At 46.2% G+C, this 14,302-nt stretch overlaps 1 protein-coding gene across 2 annotated transcripts in view; it reads left to right on the plus strand.

Moving 5' to 3' along the window:
• The window catches only part of ZBTB20 (zinc finger and BTB domain containing 20), a 1,237,294-nt gene that overhangs the window by 39,284 nt on the left and 1,183,708 nt on the right, over positions 1 to 14,302 (plus strand). For both annotated transcript variants that reach the window (XM_040339120.1, XM_040339122.1), the window contains exon 2: positions 11,579 to 11,757. The gene's annotated coding sequence lies outside the window, so the exon portion shown is untranslated. The remainder of the gene's footprint in view (positions 1 to 11,578; positions 11,758 to 14,302) is intronic.

A 14,302-nucleotide genomic window follows, 5' to 3' on the forward strand; every position in this document is an offset into this window, starting at 1 on the left:
TAGGGTTGTCCCGATACCGATACTAGTATCGGGACCGATTCCGAGTATTTGCGGGAGTACTTGTACTCCCGCAAATGCCCCGATGCCCCATCCGATACTCGCCCCCCCCGCCGCCGCCGCTACGCCCCATCCCCGCTGCCACCGCCGCTTGGTTAATACGGGCGGGGAACATTACAGCTTTCATTTGAATAGCTGTAGTGTTTCCCGCCACGCCGCGTATAGACACTCCCCCCTTGCTCGGGTGAACTGTTCAATCCCGAGCAAGGGGGAGTGTCTTCAAATGAAAGCTGTAATGTTCCCCGCCCGTATTAACCAAGCGGCGGCGCAGCATGTAGGTAAGGGGGACATGGCTGCATATATGGGGGGGACATGGCTGCATATATGGGGGGACATGGCTGGTTATGGGGGGGGACATGGCTGCATATGGGGGGGACATGGCTGCATATGGGGGGGGACATGGCTGCATATGGGGGGGCATGGCTGCATATGGGGGGGACATGGCTGGATATGGGGGGGACATGGCTGGATATGGGGGGGACATGGCTGGATATGGGGGGTACATGGCTGGATATGGGGGGGACATGGCTGGATATGGGGGGCATGGCTGGATATGGGGGGGACATGGCTGCATATATGGGGGGGACATGGCTGCATATATGGGGGACATGGCTGGATATGGGGGGTACATGGCTGGATATGGGGGGGACATGGCTGGTTATGGGGGGGACATGGCTGGTTATGGGGGGGACATGGCTGGTTATGGGGGGGACATGGCTGCATATGGGGGGGGACATGACTGCATCTGTGGGGGGACATGGCTGCATTTGGGGACACATTTAAAAAAAAGTATCGGTATTCGGTATCGGCGAGTACTTGAAAAAAAGTATCGGTACTTGTACTTGGTCCTAAAAAAGTGGTATCGGGACAACCCTAATGCTCAGAATCAAGTCGACACATGCTCAGAAGCATTGAACTTAATTTTTCTCAGCTCGACGCAGTGTTGTATGCCACCGCGTTTTGGACGGTCGAAATTTGGTGTGACCGTGTGTATGCAAGACAGCTTGAACGACGGATTTTTCTGACGGAATTCCGGAGTTTATCCCAACGGAAATTCCGATCGTGTGTATGGGGCATGAGAGCTGTGTTTTTAGGACTTTTTGCTCTCATTCCTTCTCTTGTGCCTAAAGGCCTCATCACAGGAAGTGGATTCGTTTGACGGACTCCGCTTGCTCAGCGGGGATCGATCCGCTCACTGTGCTGCGATGAGATGGACCTGTCAGAGTCCCGCTCTCCTCTATGGGGAGATCCAATCTGCCAGACAGATGGAAAATAGGACCACCATCTGTCTAGATTTGGTGGACAGGATTGGATTGGATAGCAACGTCTGTCAGCGGATATGTCACCGCTGACATCTGCTGCCCCATATGGGTGAATGGAGCGTCTGATCGTAGCATCCTGTGCGAAAAGGCCCTTGGGCTTCTTTCACACATGCGGGACTGTTCATTTCATTAGTTCAGTCACGTTTTTTTTAAAAAAAAAAAATTATTAGGTTTCCATCCATTTTTCATCAGTTTATCATCGATTGATCATGAGTTGCCTATTAGTTGCTCATCGATTGCTCATTCGTTTATTATCAATTTAGACAAACCCCGGGCTCCAGGTCGCAATTGCGACTAGAATTAATGACCTGGCACCTGGGGCGGCACAGCTGGGGTATCCTGTGTCTCTGTGCGCCCCCACCTCCCCGGGCCGCGAGGGCTGGTTATTGAGGCCGCGGCTTTGTGGCCTTCTGCAGGCCTATGCTTCCTTCTGTGATCTGGCGCCATCTTGTGGTGGCCGTTGGTATGACAAGACAACCAGCAATGCTAATGGAGCATCCCCTGTCTGTTTTCACTGCCATCTCCTTCCCTCTAATTAGAACCCCCAAACATTATATATATTTTTTATTCTAACACCCTAGAGAATAAAATGGCGGTCGTGGCAATACTTTCTGTCACACCGTATTTGCGCAGCGGTCTTACAAGCGCACTTTTTTGGGAAAAAATACCCTTTTTTTTAATTAAAAAATAAGACACCAGTAAAGTTAGCCCATTTATTTTTTTAATATTGTAAAAAGATAATGTTAGGCAGAGTAAATTAGAACCCAACATGTCACGCTTCAAAATTGCGGCCGCTCGTGGAATGGCGACAAACTTTTACCCTTTAAAATTTCCATGGGCGACGTTTAAAAAATTCTACTGGTTTCATGTTTTGAGTTAGAGGAGGTGTAGGGCTAGAATTATTGCGTTCGCTCTACCAATCGCGGCGATACCTCACATGTGTGGTTTGAACACCGATTTCATATGCCTGCACTACTCACGTATGCGTTCGCGTATGCTTGGGCAATGTGATAGAAACGGGCCGCAAGTCCGTTTCTATCTGATGCCATCCGATCCTTCAGACGGATGAGGGAATAGGGCCCCAATCCGTCTGTTTTTTGGCAATTAGGTACGGATGGCGGCGGGTGTTATATCCGCCACACCATAGGAGAGATCTGGAGGGTCCGATCAGGTCTGCCTAAAAAAACTGACAGGGGGACTTGATTGGATAGGCCAATGTGAAATGAACCTTAACCACATGCCAACCAACGCACAACGATATACATTGGCACAGTGGCTCGGCTTGGCAAATGGGCGTACAGGTACATCCCCTTTAAATTGCGGCTTTGTGGGCATGCGCGCGCGCGCTGCAGTCTCCATGACCGTGCCTGTGGGACCCACGGACTTGATGTCCACCGGTGTCCCGCGATCGGGTCACGGAGAGGCAGAACTGGGGGGATGCCTTTGTAAACAAGGCATCTCCCTGTTCTGCCTAGTGACAGGACACAGATCTACTGCTCCCTCTCATCGGGAGCAGCGATCAGTGTCGTGTCACTGGTAGCCCATCCCCTCTACAGTTAGAATCACTCCCCAGGACACACTTAACCCCTTCAGTGCCCCCTAGTGGTTAACCCCTTCCCTACCAGTGTTATTTACACAGTAATCCTGTACATTTTTATAGCACTGTTCGCTGTATAAATGACAATGATCCCAAAATAGCGTAAAGTGTCCAATGTGTTCGCCATAATCTTGTAGTCACGATAAAAATCGCTGATCACCACCATTACTAGTAAAAAAATAATAATAATAAAAATGCCATAAAACTATCCCCTTTTTTGTAGACGCTATGGGCCAGATTCAGGTAGAATTCCAGCGGCGTAACGTATTGCATTTACGTTACACCGCCGCAAGTTTTACGGGCAAGTGCTTGATTCACAAAGCACTTGCCTGTAAACTTGCGGCGGCGTAGCGTAAATCCGTCCGGCGCAAGCCCGCCTAATTCAAATGGGGCGTGTATCATTTAAATTAGGCACGTTCCCGCGCCGAACGTACTGCGCATACTCCGTTTTGACATTTCCCGCCGTGCTTTGCGCGAAATGACGTCGCACCGACGTCATTTTTTGAACGGCGATGTGCGTTACGTCCTTTCCTATTCACGGACGACTTCCGCAAAAAAAAAAAAATAATTTAATTAGACGCGGGAACAACGGCCATACTTTAACATGGCAAGTCTAAATATAAGCCAAGAAATAGCAGCTGTAACTATACGCCGGGAAAAGCCGACTAGCGGCGACGTAAGAGAATGCGACGACCGCGCGTACCTTCGTGGATCGCCGTAAACAGCTAATTAGCATACCCGACGCGGAAAACGACGCAAACTCCACCCAGCGGGCGCCGAAGTATTACACCTACGATCCGAAGGCGTACGAAGCCGTACGCCTGTCAGATCGAAGGCAGAAGCCGTCGTATCTTGGTTTGAGAATTCAAACTAAAGATACGACGCGGCAAATTTGAAAGTACGCCGGAGTATCAGCAGATACTCCGGCGCACGTCTTCTGTGAATCTGGCCCTATAACTTTTTGTGCAAACCAATCAATAGACGCTTATTAAATTTTTTTTTTTACCAAAAATTTGGAGAAGAATACATATCGGACTAAACTGAGAAAGATTTTTTTTTTATATATATATATATATATATATTTTTGGGGGATATTTTATTATAGCAAAAAAGTAAAAAAAATATTGCTTTTTTTTTTTTTTTACAATTGTCGCTCTTTTTTTGTTTATAGCGCAAAAACACAAACAAAAAAAAAGCGCAGAGGTGATCAAATACCACCAAAAGAAAGCTCTATTTGTGGGAAAAAAAAGGACGTAAATTTTGTTTGGGTACAACGTCGCACGACCACGCAATTGTCAGTTAAAATGACGCAGTGCCGAATTTCAAAAAGTGCTCTGGTCAGGAAAGGGGGTAAATTCTTCCGGGGCTGAAGTGGTCAAGGGCCAGCAAATCTGTAGTGAAGAAAAAAAGAAAAACTTGCTCAAGGTTGATTTACCAAACCAATGAATAACATGAGTCAATTATGTATATTTTAAACATCCTGAATTCCTCGTTATTATTACCAGCAGCACTTTAGCTATTAAACCTAAGCGAGATAGCGAGCGAAGAGAGAGCACAATACCAGTTCAGCCCAGCTTCCAGTGTTATGAGTGTCAGCAGCAATTTGTAAGAATCAGATATAAAAATGGATCACATGTTGTTTTTTTCAGTTTTTTTTTTTTTTTTTTCTCCGCTGTAACATAGGAGCTTTTATCATATGCCCACCCTCCCCTCTCACCATAGAAAGCCCTCAATCATTCTTCTTCTAAACATCGAAAAGTGCCAAATTGGTTCAGGAGGTAGAGTCCTTGCCCGCCGCATCATTGTTTTCCCATCTAACCGCCGCAAACAACACTTCTCAGATGTCACAGATCTATAATTTTGTAGGTGATGTGTTGAAATATTAAAACTGATTTAAATTTGTTCCACTTATCATTTTTTTTTTTTTTTTACCTTTTTGGACTAATGGTTTCCTTTCTACATTGCCAGTGACTTGATATTTTAAAGCTGAGCTTTGCATTAAAGCGGAGGTTCACCCAAAAAACAAGTATATAACATTACATTCTGTATACCTCAAACATGTACAGTATGCTGTTTTTTTTTTTGGGGCGGGTGTACATACGGTATTATCGCTATTTTTCACCTGACTTCCAGATACTAGCTCCAGCGGGAGTAGGCGTTCCTATGCAGTGGCGCAATGTCCTCTGGGACTTCGCCCAGATGATTGACGTGCCTGACTAAAACTTCCCCCAGGCGGATAAGACGCGTCACGAGTTTCCGTAACTAGCCAAACTGCGAGTCGGATCTATTCCACGCCTCCGCAGTCAGCTCTACACGGCTCCTAGTCGGTGCGCAGGCGCCGTATAGAGCTGACTCGCAGTTCGGCTAGTTTCGGAAAAAATCGTGACGCGCCTCATCCGCCGGGGGAAGTTGTTGTCAGGCACGTCAATCATCTGGGCGAAGTCCCAGAGGACATTGCGCCACTGCATAGGAACGCCTCATCCTGCGGGAGCTAGTACCCGGAAGCCAGGTGAAAAATAGCGATAATAACGTATGTACACCCCCAAAAAACAAACAAACGGCATACTGTACATGTTTGAGCTATACAGAATGTAATGTTATATACTTGTTTTTTGGGTGAACCTCCGCTTTAAACAAATATTTTCTAAATACAAGAGCATGCCTCCCAACTTTTTGGGGTGGGAACAAGGGACATGTATTAGCAAAAGTATGTAGGCATAGGACACCCCCCCCCCCCCCCCCCAAGGAAAATTCTACCAAAAAAGATTAGTTAACCACTTGAAGTGGAGTTCCAGGGAGGAGGGGGGGACGGGGGCGACATGGACCAATTTCCGACAGGTCCCCTTCCCCACTTCCGGGAGACGGGCCGCAGTAGAGAACGAGCAGTGAAGCTGAAAGGCTTCACTGCCTGGTTCCCTTACCAGGAATGGCAGCAGCAGCACCCAGGTGTCAATCCGAAGATCGGCTGGGGTTCTGACATCGCAGGCTCCCTGGACAGGTAAGTGCCCTAATATTAAGTCAACAGCTGCAGTATTTGTAGCTGCTGACTTTTAAAAACCTTTTTTTATTGGCTGGACCTCCTCTTTAAAGACCAAGCAGAGCCAAAAATAGGCCTGCAGTACCTCATTTAACCTGAGGTATGGGGGCGCATGAGCCTAGTACTACAAATGCTCCCGATGCCTGACCCGATACTTTTTTTTCCCCCCGAGAGCTGGTTGAGAGGGGGTGGAGTGCGGGTGGAGAGGGGGCGGAGAGCGCAGCAGAGCAGTCCTCGTATGGAGGAGAGCTGCTGCCGCTGCCGCCTAGTCCCCTAAGACAAAGCCAAGCCCCCCCCCCCCCGCCGCTGCCGACATCTAGTTAATTTGCGCTGGGGGAGCACAACAGCTTTCATTTGAATAGCTGTGTGTTCCCCGCCGCGCCTCATGTATAGACACTCCCCCTTGCCTCTATTACGTCAATCGCCGACATTGTACGCTGCTTCGTGTAATAGATATAGCAGGTGCGCGCATGCCCGCAACGCGGCCCCCGAAGCGCGTGCCCAGGGGCACGATGTCGCTCCACACAGAGGCAGAATGGGGATCTGTCAATGTAAACACGCCAGATCCCCATTCTGACAGGGGAGCTGAGAGTGATCGTCTGTTCCTAGTGATTAGGAACAATGATCTCTCTCCTCCTCCTGTCAGCTTAGCCCCCATACAGTTAGAAACACCTCTCAGGGAACACATGTAACCCTTTAATTGCCCCCTAGTGTCAACCCCTTCTCTGCCAGTGACATACATTAATCAGTGCATTTTTATAGCACTGATCTCTGTATAAATGTCAATGGTCCCACCGCCATTACTAGTTTAAAAAAAAAAAATCATAAAAATGCCATACATATACCCCCTAGTTTGTGGACACTATAACTTTTGGGGTACTCATGCATGCCCAATCCCAAGCTGCACTGTGTGTGTGTGTGTCTATTGATTTTTCCAGGCTGAGTCAAGATCGTGACAATATGGTCAGGATCCACCCACATGCCTGGACCGGTTCCCAGCTCAGCCTCTCAACGAGCCGCTAAGAGCTTGAGCCACCTCCACAGCCCAGCGCTCCAGTGAGGGGGGCAGAGCAGAGAGTGGAGACTAACAGTCACCAGCTCTCTGCTCAGGGAGCTCTAAAAACCGAGCGGCCAACGGTGTTTGATCGCTTGGTTCTCAGCCTTAGAGCCAGCGGGGCACAGATAAATCATCGGGCCCTATGCTGCATCCACCTAGGTAAGTATGATTAAAAAATTCCCATACTTCTCTTTTTTTAAGTGCAGAACGATTTTTTTTACAATGAGAGGCCATAGGAATGGGTGGCAACCTCCTTCTATAAAGATCTCCTCTCTGGCCCCCAAACTCACCCCAATCCCTCTTCTTTAGCCTTGCTGAATTCTTTACACCTTCCTAAACTTGACGATGCTCAGGTCTCATCTTTAAATGAACCCTGCTCTGAGTCTGAGATCACAGATATCATTAAATCCATTAAGTCATCAACAGCCCCTGGCCCAGATGGCTTTATAGCCATATACTATAAAAATAATTGTCCCCTTACTTGTACCCAGTCTTACAAAACTATTCAACCACATCCTCCAGGGAGGTCACTTCCCTGAGGACATGCTGCTGGCTAATCTTTCCCTGATACCCAAACCCCAAAAAGATCATTCTCTCCCTCAGAACTTCCGCCCAATTGCGGTCCTTAATAATGACCTTAAATTATTCGGCAGACTACTTGCAAATAGATTGTCCTTGGTAATTACCTCCCTCATTCATGTAGACCAAACGGGCTTTATCCCAGGTAGACAAATCATTGATAATATCAGATTGGTCACCAATATTGTACAAGACGCTAATCTACACTCCCCCCCCCCCCCTATGCCTACTTAGTCTGGATATTCATAAGGCGTTCGACAGTGTAAACTGGTCGTACCTCAATCATCTTCTCCCAAAGTTTGGCATCTCAGAGTAATTTATTCATGGATTTAATGCTCTTTACCACCTACCCAAGACCAGAATAAGGATTCCTGGTAGTAATTCAGACTTCTTCCCCCTTAGCAGAGGCACTAGACAGGGCTGCCCCCTTTCTCCCCTCCTTTTTGCCTTAGCCATAGAGCCACTTGCTCACGCCATCAGACAAAATCGCAACATTCAAGGCTATCGTAAAGACCTACATCAATTTAAACTTAGTCTGTACGCTGATGATGCCCTCCTATTCTTGACAGATCCCCACACCTCTATCCCTAATCTCCTGTCCGTACTCAATTCATTCCATAAACTTTCTGGCCTGTCTGTCAGCACCAACAAATGTTCCATTCTCCCCATCAACTGCCCCCCTGATCTCATTTCCCGGATGAAACAAAACTTCAATTTCATATGGCCCCACTCATCTTTTAAATATCTTGGTGTTCATATCACAGCCTCACACAACTTACTATACAAATCTAATTACCTTCCCTTATTCTCTCATGTCAGTGCTTTAATTAAGGTATGGCCCTCCTATCATATTTCTTATCTGGACAGGATTTGCGCTTTCAAGATGACCATCCTCCCTAAGTTACTATACTTCTTCAGGGCACTACCAATCAATGTCCCTAAATCTCGCTTAGAAACCCTCCAAAGAGAAATTAACAAATTTATATGGAATGATAGAAAACCCAGATGCAGCTACTCTCTTATGCACAGATCCCAACTTAGAGGTGGTCTTGGCCTACCAAACTTATGGTGTTATTTTCTGGCTGCTAAGTTAGCACAACTGGCACAATGGTTTTCCTCGGAAGCAGATATCCCAGGGCTCCGCTTCGAATCACTCTCGATACAGCCCCTTAACCTCAAGGGTATTCTGTGGTCCAGGGTAACACCACACCATGTTCTCTTCAAGAAGAACATAATTGTAGCCCAGATGCTGCAACTTTGGAATAGGGTTGGTGATAAACAAAGTCTCTCTTCTCCAACTCCTCCCCTTTCGACATACCTAGGTGACCCCAGATTTCCTCCCGCCTTCCCTGACAAGACCCCATTCAATGACTGGATTGCCAATAACCTCACCACATTAAAATCACTCACCTTCAACTCGTCATTCCTTTCCTTCTCCTCCCTACAAGATAAGTACAATCTCTCCCCCTCTAACCTCACTCAATACTCTTAAATCCGAGATTTTTTTGAAAAATATTTCTCCACACATATCTCCCCTCCTAGCATCCTATTTGAACATTTCTGCTCCTCCTGCCCTAGGGATAAAGGCTTAATATCTACTTTCTATAACTTCCTAAACTCCTTATTTCAAACAGATAAATCTGGCCCAATGTTACGCTGGGAACTAGAACTTAAAGCGGGAGTTCACCCAAAAATCAACTTTCTGCAGTTAGATCCAGCATACTGCTGACATCTGCAGTATGCTGGTCTTTTTTTTTTGGTACTTATCGTTTTAGCAGTATTTCTTCTATGGCTCCGAGCGGGGATTACTTCCTGGTATAGGCGTTCCCGAAGACAAGCAAGTTGATTGACAGCCTTCGATAGCGCGTCACAGCTTCCGAAAATACACACTAGTGACACTCGGCAATTTATGGCGCCTGCGCAGTCAGCTCCACACAGCAGGTGCCGTAAACAGCCAAGTGTCACCTCGGCTATTTTCGGAAGCCGTGACGCGCTATCGAAGGCCGTCAATCAACTTGCTTGCCTTCGGGAACGTCCATTCCCCCGCAGGATTCCCCGCTCGGAGCCATAGAAGGAATACTGCTAAAACGATAAGTACCAAAAAAAAAAAAACCAGCATACTGCAGATGTCAGCAGTATGCTGGATCTAACTGCAGAAAAATGATTTTTGGGTGAACTCCCGCTTTAATTGCTCCTTCCCAGTTGATTAATGGTCTGTTATGATAGAAAATCTTAGAAAAAGTAATCGTGCTGTTGCCTTCAGAGAAACCCCTTTTAAAGATTTTCACCAGATGGTACATGACCCCGGCTAAAATCCACTCCATCTACCCTAATACCTCCCCGAACTGCTTTTAGGGGTTGCCCCGAGGTTGGCAACTATTTCCACATTTTTGGGGAGTGTAATCTATTGAAACCCATATGGCTAGAACTGGCAAATAGACTTGAGATTATCCTCAAGAAAAAAATCTCTCTTACCCCACAAATATGTTTACTTTATTCCACGGTCCCAGATGTTCCCCCTCCATGCAACAGATTGATTCATTCATTCATCAGCGCTATACAGTGGATGATCACCTGTAACTGGAAATCTCAAAACCTTCCATGGCCCCAAGTGATATCTAGAATGAAATCTATTAGACTCTCAGAAAGAATCCACCACACTTTATATGATAGCATGCATATTTTTTCCAACAAATGGCTCTATTGGTCTATGCCACCCTGACAAATATCCCCACCCTCTAAGGCCCCGTACACACGACCGGATCTGTCCGCTGGGATTTATCCGCGGATCAGTTCCAGCAGACAAATCCGGTCGTGTGTACGGCCTAGCGGACATTTTTCGGTGGACATTTGTCCAGCCGAAGTTTTCAAGCGGATAAAAATTTCTTAGCATGCTAAGAAATCTATCCGCTGGAAATCTGTCCGTCGGACTTATCCGGTCGTCTGTACAGACTCACCGGATAAGTCCGACCGATCCCCATCCCTCGCATGCGTCTAAGTGATTTGACGCATGCGTGGAAGTATTTACCTTCCAGGGTCGCGCACGTCGCCGCGTCATCGTCGCGGCGACGGCGCGGCCACGTCACCGCGTATGCTTTCCGCGGGGATTTTGATCAGATGGTGTGTACAGCCATCAGATCAAAATCCAGACCAGAAATGTCCGAGTGAAAAACGGTCCGGCGGACCGTTTTCATCGGATATCCGCTCGTGTGTACAGGGCCTTAAAGTATTTGATATGTGCACTATCCGCTTTTATCCACCTGTCCGGTTGAATCTATGTTAATTACGTATTTATGCCTTGCTTCTAATGTATTTTTCTCCTCTTGATTATGTACACAAGACGTTACCCTCCCCCCTTGCATACCTCTCCCGCCACTACCCACATCTCATTGTGTTGCATTCCTTGTACCATTCCAATCCCAATGCATTGTATTGTACTGTATTATTACCTGTCTTCCAAATAAAACTTTTTTGAAAACAAGGAATGGGTGGCAAAAAAGGGAGAGGGTATTTTTTTTTTTTTTTTTTTGACTTGATCTGTTCCCATCCCATCAGCTCCTGTGCCTGTAACTGGGGAAACATCCTCAAGAGGGATGCATAGAGAAATAAACCCCGAATCTGACCCTTGCCAACTCTATAAAAAATAAACATAATGGTGGTATAATGGAAGTCTTGACCCATTTTTAATAATGTTGCATTGGTGTGCTTTAAAATTGAAGGTCTTATTGATCAGTGTGTGAAGAACAGGTTCCTCCTTACACTCAGAGAAACCAATCCAGTTTTCTTTTTACACACATCCACATTTCCCGGGATAATGAAAGAGGCCATTTGGTTGCTGAAATAAAATGTTATAAAAGTTTTTGGGTGCACATTCTACTCATGGTAACATTGTGTTTTTTTTTTTTTTTTTTTCCTTTTCTCTGTTTAAGGCTATACTAGCTCCCTCCTCTATGGCTTGGTTCCTCAGTTCGCAGTATCCCAGCTTGGTCTACTCATCAACCATCTTCATTCAGAAAAAAAAAAAAACACATCGTAGTTTCATTTTCAAGTTCAGTCTTCATCTCTGTGTGGAGCAATACTACTGACTTTCAGATCCTATACAATTCAGGTACATGTTTCTGTTTTTAAATGTAGATGGCATTAACATGAAGTGGTCCTATCTTTTTGTCATCGTCCGTGCATGCTCACCTTGCTGTTTTTTCCAGTATTCATTTCAGTCAGTGGCAACATGCGGGTTTAAGGGTTAGGCTTCATGTACACTGGACGTCTGAAAACCTCTTCTAAACCATGTGACTTGACAGCTACTAACTGCCATGAAAAAATGTCACATTTACATGCCGTGTTTAGGGGCGTTTAATGAGCGTTTTAGTTTAGAACATTTTTACACTGAGGCAGTTTTTTAGGAGATTTAGCGCTAGAAATAGCGTCCGTAAAGCGCCTGAAAACTGCCTCCCATGCCGCCCGAGTGCTTTCACACTGGGGCGGTGAGCTTGCAGGACGTTAGAAAAAAATCCTGCTAGCAGCATCTTTGGGGCAGTTTGGGAGTGCGCTCCCAAAACGCCCCTGCCCATTGAAATGAATGGGCACGGCTTCTGAAGCGCCGCCGCAACCCGTGCGTTTTTAACCCCTTTGGCCGCTAGCGGGGGTTAAAAGCGCCACACTAGCGGCTGAAAAGCACAGCTTAAACAGCGGTAAAGTACAGCTAAAACGAGCAGCACTTTACCGCTAATGCACAGGCAGCCCCAGTGTGAAAGGGGTCTTAGGCCGCGTACACATGATCAGTCCATCCGATGAGAACTGTCCAAAGGACCGTTCTCATCTGTTAACCGATGAAGCTGACTTTTTAACTGATGCTTTTGCATACCAACGATCAGTTTTGACCCATCGGTTAGGCGTCCATCGGTCAAATTTTAAAGCAAGTTGTCATTTTTTTTGACCGTAGGATAACTGACCGATGGGGCCCACACACGATCGGTTTGGACCGATGAAAACGGACCTTCAGTCCGTTTTCATCGGTTTTGACCGATCGTGTGTACGCGGCCTCAGAAGCGTTTTCAATAAGGAATCAATGCTGACCATTTGCAATTATTATTATTATTATTATTATTAGTATACAGGATTTATATAGCACCAACAGTTTACCCAGCGCTTTACAATATTAAAAGGGAGACAATACAGTTATAATAAAATACAAGAGGATTATTAGGGCCCTGCTCTGAAGAGCTTGCAATCTCATAGGGTGGGGAAGGTGGTACAAAAGGTTGTAACTGTGGGGAATGAGCTGAGGGAAGTGGTAAAAGATTAGTTGGAGACGTGATGGGCTTCCCTGAAGAGATGAGTTTTCAGGTAGCAGGAGTAGTGGATATGAAAAAAACAAACAAATAAAGAGTAGGAGATAGCTGGACAGGTTGAGTTAGCGAGTTCCAGAGGATGGGAGAGGCTCTGGAGAAATACTGGAGACGAGCATGAGAGGAGGAGATGAGAGAGCTTGAGAGTATGAGGTCTTGAGAAGAGCGGAGAGGACAGTTTGGGTGATGTTTAGAGACAAGATTGGTAATGTAGCTCGGGGCAGAATTGTGGATGGCTTTGTATGTTGTGGTTAGTATTTTGAATTTACTTCGCTGGGCGAATCAGGAGCCAGTGTAGGGATTGGAGGAGAGGGTTGGCAGACACTGAGCAATGAAATGATTCCCCATTAAAAAGTCTGTTTACCAGCCTCAGTGTAAATGAGGCCTTACTTGTGTCAGGAAAGGATTCACCTGCTGGTGGCGCTGTAGCTCCCAGATCTATGGGTTGCCGTTCAGTTGTCCACCAGCAGGTGTCTCTCAGCAGTCAGAGGCTGATGGTTAGGAAAGGATTGAACTGCTGGTGGCACTGTGGCTCCCAGATCTATGGGTTGCAGTTCCGTTGTCCACCAGCGGGTGTCTCTCAGCAGTCAGAGGCTGATGGTTAGGAAAGGATTGAACTGCTGGTGGCATTGTGGCTCCCAGGTCTATGGGTTGCAGTTCCATTGTCCACCAGTGGGTGCCTCTCGGCAGTCAGAAGCTGACATCATCCTCCTGCAATCAGGCATCACCAGATGCTGATTGCAGTAACTGTATTTAAACCTTGTGCATGCTGTTTAAATACAGTTATTTTCTCCATATGCCCCTGATCTGTGTTCCTGAAGCCTGCATCCCGTCTCCTGTTCCTGGACCCTGACCCCCACCCTGCAGCCTGATCCCTTCCTACCCGCTCAATTCATCTCCTGCCTAGTTCCCTGCACCCTCTCCTTGATCTCCCACGTATGACCCTGGCTCTGTTACGTTTACTATCTGGTTTTCCCATTATCTGTATATATTTGATTTTATGCATTTTTTTTTTATTTTTTTTGGTGTGTTCACTGTTTATTTAGGTTCGCTGGTTGGGTTACATTGTTTGGAGGTGTGTTTTTCTTTGTGTTATCCACTTATCTTTTAATAAATGTATTTTATTTACACTTTAACAGTGGTTGGTTACTCTGTGGCAGTACACACATATTTCTGGTCACACCAGTTCCTGACAACTTGGCTCACACAGAAACTAGTAGATAGGTGGTAGTGCTGGACCAATAGGAATGAAGAGTGTTTTTTATTTAAATATATATATATATATATATATATATATATATATAT

The sequence above is a fragment of the Rana temporaria genome, chromosome 2 (assembly GCF_905171775.1).
Source record: "Rana temporaria chromosome 2, aRanTem1.1, whole genome shotgun sequence".
Taxonomy (NCBI): domain Eukaryota; kingdom Metazoa; phylum Chordata; class Amphibia; order Anura; family Ranidae; genus Rana; species Rana temporaria.